Genomic DNA, 8095 nt, shown 5'->3' with positions numbered 1-8095 from the left:
ACCCACCAGCTGAGAGAACTAGAAAAAGAAGAACAAAAAGCCCCAAAAGGCAGCAGAAGGCAGGAAATTATAAAGATTAGGGAGGAAATAAATAAAATAGAGATTTAAAAAAACCGTAGAAAAATCAATCAAACCAAAAGCTAGTTTTTTTGAAAAAGTAAATAAAATCGACAAACCTCTGGCAAAACTCACAAAGAACAAAAAAGATAGAGCACAAATAACCAAAATAAGAAAGGAAAATGGAGAAATTACAACAAAAAATAGAAATACAGAATATCATATGAGATTACTATGAAAAACTATACGGAACCAAACTGGATAACCTAGAGGAGATGGACAAGTTTCTGGAAACATACTGTCCACCAAGACTGAATCAAGAAGAAACTGACCACTTGAACAAACCGATCACTAGAAATGAAATCAAAATAGCAATTAAAAACCTCCCTACAAATAAAAGTCCAGGACCGGACGGCTTCACCAGGGAATTCTACCAAACATACAAAGAAGAACTCATACCAGTCCTTCTTAAACTCTCCCAGATGATTGAAAAGGAGGGAATACTCCCAAACTCATTCTATGAGGCCACCATCACCCTGATACCAAAACCAGGCAAAGACACTACCAAAAAAGAGAATTACAGGCCAATATCACTGATGAACTTAGACGCCAAAATCCTCACCAAAATATTAGCAAATAGAATCCAGCAACTCATAAAAAAGATTATACATCATGACCAAGTGGGGTTCATCCCAGGGACACAAGGGTGGTTCAGCATATGCAAATCAATGAATGTAATACATCACATCAACAAGAGAAAGGACAAAAACCACATGATCATCTCAATAGATGCAGAAAAAGCATTTGATAAAATTCAGCACCCATTTATGATAAAAACTCTCACCAAAGTGGGTATAGAGGGAACATATCTCAACATCATATAAGCTATATATGACAAACCTACAGCCAGCATAGTACTCAATGTTGAAAGACTCAAAAGCTTCCCACCAAAATCTTGGACAAGACAAGGATGCCCACTATCACCACTCCTATTCAACATAGTCCTGAAAGTCCTAGCCACAGCAATCAGGCAAGAGAGAGAACTAAAAGGGATCCAAATTGGAAAAGGAGAGGTAAAAGTGTCACTATATGCCGATGACATGTTACTATATATAGAAAACCCTAAAAGGTCCACACAAAAACTACTAGAGCTGATAGAAGAATTCAGCAAGGTAGTAGGTTACAAGATTAACGTTCAAAAATCAGTTGCATTTCTTTACACTAACAATGAATCAGCAGAAAAGGAAAATAAAGAAACAATCCACTTTAAAATAGCACCCAAAGTAATAAAATACCTAGGAATAAATCTAACCAAGGAGGTGAAAGAATTATACACAGAAAACTATAAACCATTGATGAAAGAAATTAAAGAAGTCTTTAAAAAATGGAAAGATATCCCATGCTCTTGGATTGGAAGAATCAATATTGTTAAAATGGTCACACTGCCCAAGGAAATCTACAGATTTAATGCAACCCCTATCAAATTACCCAGGACATATTTCACAGAACTAGGACAAATCATAATAAAATTTATATGGAACCATCAAAGACCTAGAATTGCCAAAGCATTACTGAAGAGAAAGAAAGAGGCTGGAGGAATAACTCTCCCAGAGTTCAGACAATACTAGAGAGCTATAGTCATCAAGACAGCATGGTATTGGTACAAAAACAGATATCTAGACCAATGGAATAGAATAGAAAGCCCAGAAATGAACCCACAAACTTTTGGTCAACTAATCTTCAACAAAGGAGGCAAGAATATACAATGGAATAAAGACAGTCTCTTCAGCAAATGGAGCTGGGAAAACTGGACAGCAGCATGTAGAGCAGTGAAGCTAGAACACTCCCTCACACCATACACAAAAATCAACTCAAAGTGGATCAAAGACTTAAACATAAGAAAAGAAACAATAAATCTCCTAGAGGAAAATATAGGCAAAACATTATCTGACATACATCTCAAAAATTTTCTCCTAGAAGAAATAAAAGCAAGAATAAACAAATGGGACCTAATGAAACTTACAAGCTTATGCACAGCAAAGGAAACCATAAGCAAAACAAAAAGACAACCTAGGGAATGGGAGAAAATGCTTGCAAATGAAACCGACAAAGGGTAGATCTCCAGAATATATGAGCAGCTCATACGAGTTAATAAGAAACAACCAAACAACCCAATCCAAAAATGGGCAGAAGACCTAAACAAGCAATTCTCCAAGGAAGACATACAAATGATCAAAAGGCACATGAAAAAATGCTCAATATCACTAATTATGAGAGAAATGCAAATCAAAACTACAATGAGGTATCACCTCACACCAGTCAGAATGGCCATCATTCAAATATCCACAAATGACAAATGCTGGAGAGGCTGTGGAGGAAGGGGAACCCCCCTACACTGCTGATGGGAATGCAATTGGTGCAGCCACTGTGGAAAACAGTATGGAGTTTCCTCCAAAGACTAGGAATAGACTTACCGTATGACCCAGGAATCCCGCTCCTGGGCATATATCCAGAAGGGACCCTACTTCAGGATGACACCTGCACCCCAATGTTCATAGCAGCACTATTTACAATAGCCAAGACATGGAAGCAGCCTAAATGTCCATCAATGGATGACTGGATAAAGATCTGATATATTTATACAATGGAATACTACTTAGCCATAAAAACCGACAACATACGCCATTTGCAGCAACATGGATGCTCCTGGAGAATGTCATTCTAAGTGAAGTAAGCCAGAAAGAGAAAGTAAAATACCATATGAGCTCGCTCATATATGGAATCTAAAAAAAAAACACACACACACCCACAAAGCATAAATACAAAACAGAAATAGACTCATAGACGTAGAATACAAACTTGTGGTTGCCAAGGTGGCAATAGGTGGGAAGGGATAGACTGGGATTTCAAAATTGTAGAATAGATAAACAAGATTATACTGTATAGCACAGGGAAATATACACAGGATCTTATGGCAGCCCACGGAGAACAAAATGTGACAATGAATATATGTATGTTCATGTATAACTGAAAAATTGTGTTGTACACTGGAATTTGACACAACATTGTAAAATGATTAATAATCAATAAGAAATGTTTAAAAAAGGACCTTTATTAGTTGATGAAGTGTAGGGTAGGGGATATTAAAATTAAGTATTAGAGATTTAGTTTCAGAACATTGAGGGTTTGCCCTCTGCCATTGACTTGTAAAAAGTCCTTAGAGAAACTGGTTGTCAATGAGGAAAAGGAAAGTAAGAAAGTCTGTTTCAGTTGACTCTCTCTGATTTAACTTCACAACTGCACCTGTCAATCTGCAAAACAGGAATCCTTCTACTTCTCTGCAGACAGTAACTCCATTATTTTTCCAACATACCTGGCAAAATTTTAGATAAAACTTGACTAAGTGTTGACTCATATATCAGCTAAATATAGTCAACCATTGTGAAACCACTTGAAAGAATAAATATAAATATTTAAAATGAAAAAAAATTGTGAGTTAGCTCCTAGCTGAAGGTCACCTGCGTAGTTTTCTCAATGTCTGTCTCTAGGTGCTTTTCATGGTACTGGATAGCAACCTTGAGAAGTTAATCTGTGCTACAAATTAGCAGAGGTGATAAAGTCCTTTGGATAAAGATTACCAAGGACACATGTGCTGTCCAACAAAGTTCGACTTCCTGAGCAAGGGGACCACACACCAGAGGATGCTGGGGTGCCTCACCAGACAAAGACACAGGCTGGTTATTGTATTTAGGGGAGGAGTGAGGTTTAGGTAAAATTTCAATAAAGCAGTGTTGTGATGGCTCACAGCAAAGCAGGGCCATGTTTACAGAGGTGACACCAGGCCTGGGCTGAAGTGAGAACCCAGGGTCCTGTTTCCTTGGAAGCGACCAAGTTAAGATAAATGTGGAATGTTGTGTGAAAACCTGTTATCTGAAGCTCTGCACTTGGGATGGAAATTGAAGCTGTTTTTCTGTGTTAAAAGGACTTGGATCCTTTAGGCAACAGAGAGGTGTTTCATTCTCACTAAATGTGCCTTCAAACAGCAAAGTTTCTGAAAGTATGATTTTAGAGAACAAGTTTTCTCTTGTTCTTTTTTCAACTAACAAAAGCATTTTCCCACCACAACTTCACAGAAGAGATTCTTCCTCTCTTGCTAATCGGATATACACTTGATCAGGGTCTCTCTTAGAATAACTACATGACTTTTATAGTCAGACGTCACGGGCTGAGTTAAGATGGAAATGTCATGTCCGTTACAAGGAGTTGGAGAAGGTCTTTTGGCGTTGAGGTATAGTATCAAGGCCATTATTTGCCATTTATTTACTCTGCAAATATTTACTGAGACCCTGCTATGTGCCAGTTATTGCAAATGAGATAGAATTTCTGTCTGTGATGAGCTCACAATTTAGCAGTGGAAACAATGGGGAAGGAAACCAACCCAGCCTTCCACAGTGTTTAGGAGGAAGGCTCTGGATTTAGCTTGTTTGCTCTGCCTGCTTGCTACCCTGGTGCTCTGTACAGACCCCTCAGGTGCTGCATGTTGAGTACGGTGTGTCTGCATTAGCCTGGGTCCCTGAATGACTACACGGAGGAAAGCCGCTCTCGGACCTGGAATACCCACCTTGGACTGAACTATTTGAGAGGGGAATGACTTTCTTTGTTCTTTAACCCTACTATTGTTAGGTCTCATGCTGTAGTAGCTGGACTCTTACCCTCACTCACACATACACATATGGAAAACCTTCTATATTTCCTTTGACTCCATCCTAATCTCTAATCTGTGGGCTAGTTTAGAGCATCCAGGAGGAATACAGACACTGGAGCTCCACCTGACTGAGTAAAGGTTATCTATGCAGGGAGTGTTTGTCAGTGTTCAGTTCATTAATACTTCCATCCATGCATCCATCTCACATGCTGCTTTGAGACTTGATATGGGCAAGGCTCTTTGCTAGGGAGATCCTGGGAATATGTACCACCCAAAGATGAATGGTACCCAGTCCCTGCTCTCAAGGAGCTTATAGTCTAGAGACTTTAGGTGGAGACTAAACAATGAATTAGGAATGATTATGATGATTTTTAATTCTAAGAAATCTCAATTAAAATTAAAAAGACTAGTTTCATTTATATTACTTTATTGTTATTACTACTATTTTTGGAGAATGTTCTCCCTGGCATGCTTTTACTCAATTTTTATTTTTGTGTTTTCATTTTCTTTTTATTGGTGCCCACAAAGACAACCAACAGTCTACTGGGTGTAAGATACTTATACTTGTAAAAGACCACTCCACTTTTATAAGTTAAAGGGATGCTAATAATTCAGCTTTGAATTGCAGCTATGTTATATGTATTGCCTCATAATCCTATTGTTTTCAAATGATTTAAAAAACGTTAACCAGAAAATTAGGACCTCTTTTGCTTAGGTAACTTGTCATTTTAGTTCTTTTGACTTCTACCTCCATTTTTCTTTTGAGTTTTAGAAATTATTTATTGAGGCTTAGTATGAATATGACCTTTTTTTAAATTGAAGTAAAAAAATTACAGTGTTTACAGTTTACAACGTTGTGTCAATTTGTGCTCATTTTTAAGACCAGTGTTTCCAGAATGAAGGACCATTTTTACATAACGGCAATAAAAAGCCTGTGTGAGCACAAGTGATGTGTCCACCAGCATAAACACAGTCTTTGCTCCTCCCCTGGCCCCCCTCCCTTTCCCCAAGGAGTGTATTAAACACTGGAAAAGCTGGAATGTCATGTGCCCTTGAGCCTTTCGGTACTCTAGGGAATCCCTGAGGCTTAAACAGCTTCTTAAGGGATGAAGACAAGAAGGAGCAATTGAAAGGATCAACCAGAAAGGTTCTGCCAGGTAAGAGGAAATTCTCTTTCCCAGGGAGTTTTCTGTAGGTGGGAACTCTAGTTTGTTTCCATTTATTTTTGCAAATGCACTGCTTCTCTTTCATTTCCAGGCAGAGAGAGACAGAGAGACATAGACAGAGAGAGGAGAAAGAGATAGAGACTGAGAGACCACGGACAGCAAAGAGATGGAGAGAAACTGAGATGGGGATAAAGACACAGAGTAAAAACCCAAAGAGTTATCTGTTAGATACAGAGAAAGAGTAACCTCTACAAAGAAAACTATGATAAAGCAGTCTGTAAGTCTCTGAGCTTTTACTGAGCAGGAAGCTGTGAAATATTTTGAGATCTGTGCCTGAAATTTACCATCTGTGTGGACAGGGGAAACTGACTTAAGTTGTGGGGACTCACGTAAGTTCCAGGACTTATTTCATTGGTGCAAATCTTTGGGAGACTTTGAAAGTGAAGATTAGTGTAGTGTGGTTAAAGACCAAAGGAAAGAGAAAACACTAAATATTTAATGAACGAATAAGCTTAGCAGAGATAGAAAACTCAGGTGAAAAATGACTCCCACTCAGAGCATTCCCAGGGCAATGGGGGAATTTTGAGTTGGAAGCAGGAGTTGTTTTCTTCTGTCTAGCTTGCCAGGGTTAATATAATTTGACTACCATACACAATTTTGATAAATCACTTAAATGATTATTTGAATTGTTTATGAAAAATTTCAAACATGGCAAAATCTTTAAAATCCACAGGGTATGCATGTATACGCCTCACCCAGAATCACCATTACGTTTTAATATAGTTGTTCAATCATATATCCATCCTTCTGTCTATCCATTAATCTATTTTTTTAAAATGCATTTTAAAGTAAATTATCAACATCAGCATGCTTCTCCCTAAATATTGCAGCATGTGTATCACTTACTAGAGTTCAAGAATTTTTTTCTAAAATTTATTTTTATTTTTTTTTAGAGGGGAGGTAATTAGGTTTATTTACATATTTTTTTAATTTAGTTTTTTTAACGGAGGCTCTGGGAATTGAACCCAAGACCTTGTGCATGGCAAGCATAAACTCTACCACTGAGCTATACCCTCCCCGCTTAGAATGTTTATTTTTATAAAGCACTTCAAGAAATTACTGTGAAATTGATCAGGATTAGATTTTGTGTGCAATCTTTAGAGAACCGGGACTGAGAGTTCTACATTTCAATTCGCGGAACAAACACAGGGATGGTGATGACTATTAAGGTGTGGGGGTGAAAGAATTATTAACTACTGGCTGAGAATTCTTCCACAGATTCTACAAAAGAAAGATAAATCTATCACCTTTTAATTCTTTTTTGTATTGATTCTTGAGGCTAAGAAACAGGCCCTGGGAACACAAAATACAGAAGGACCCTTTTTTTTGTTTCAGCCCCTGAGTGTGTAGCCCCCAGGCCTTTGAAATTATTCTGCCATCACAGAGCTCTTTCTGGTGGTTTCTGACTCACAGGAGTGGGCATTGGAAGGTTTAAGGCTGGGTTTCTTCTGCCACTGGCCAGGAGGGGTGGGACCCTGTCTCCATTTTCACAGTTTGCAGGTGTGACTTTACATTACATTACAGAGTCATTTAGATCATTTAGTCATTTAGAAGTGAAACTGAATATTGTCTGCCTGATATTTTGGCCTGAAATATCCTGACCTTAAAAACACAATGACTCCTTTTAAAAAGATCATACGGGAAGGAAATTGTTTTGCCCAAACTTTCCAACCTTATCTTGTTTCTTACATTTGAGCTAAGAAAATTTTTGTGGCTGTGAGTTTTATTCTTTAATTTTTCAATTTTAGTTTTTGGTTTTTCTTTCATTGAAGTATAGTTGGCTTACAATGTTGTGTTAGTTTCTGGTGTACAGCATAGTGATTCATTTATACATGTATATATATATATATTCCTTTTCACATTCTATTTCATTATAGGCCATTTTCAAGGTATTGAATATAGTTTCCTGTGCCATACACTATGTGCCTGTTGTTTATGTATTTTATATACAGTACTGTGTATCTAGAAATCCCAAACTCCCACTTTATCCCTCCACCTCCTTTCCCCCCGGTAACCATAAGTTTGTTGTCTATGTCTGTGAGTCTGTTTTGTAAATAAGTTCATTTGTGTTATTTTTTTAGATTCCACATACAAGTGATATCATATG

The 8095-nt window shown here is 37.6% G+C and overlaps 1 protein-coding gene across 1 annotated transcript in view; it reads left to right on the top strand.

Moving 5' to 3' along the window:
• Positions 1 to 5824: 5824 nt before the first annotated feature.
• Positions 5825 to 8095, top strand: part of LOC105088773 (collagen alpha-4(VI) chain) — a 110125-nt gene continuing 107854 nt past the window's right edge. Inside the window, exon 1 of the mRNA XM_031466360.2 lies at positions 5825 to 5919. The gene's annotated coding sequence lies outside the window, so the exon portion shown is untranslated. The remainder of the gene's footprint in view (positions 5920 to 8095) is intronic.

The sequence above is a fragment of the Camelus dromedarius genome, chromosome 2 (genome assembly GCF_036321535.1).
Source record: "Camelus dromedarius isolate mCamDro1 chromosome 2, mCamDro1.pat, whole genome shotgun sequence".
In the NCBI taxonomy this organism is placed as follows: Eukaryota; Metazoa; Chordata; class Mammalia; order Artiodactyla; family Camelidae; genus Camelus; species Camelus dromedarius.
Note: the sequence above shows the minus strand (reverse complement) of the source record. Positions and strands in the feature narration are given on the sequence as shown.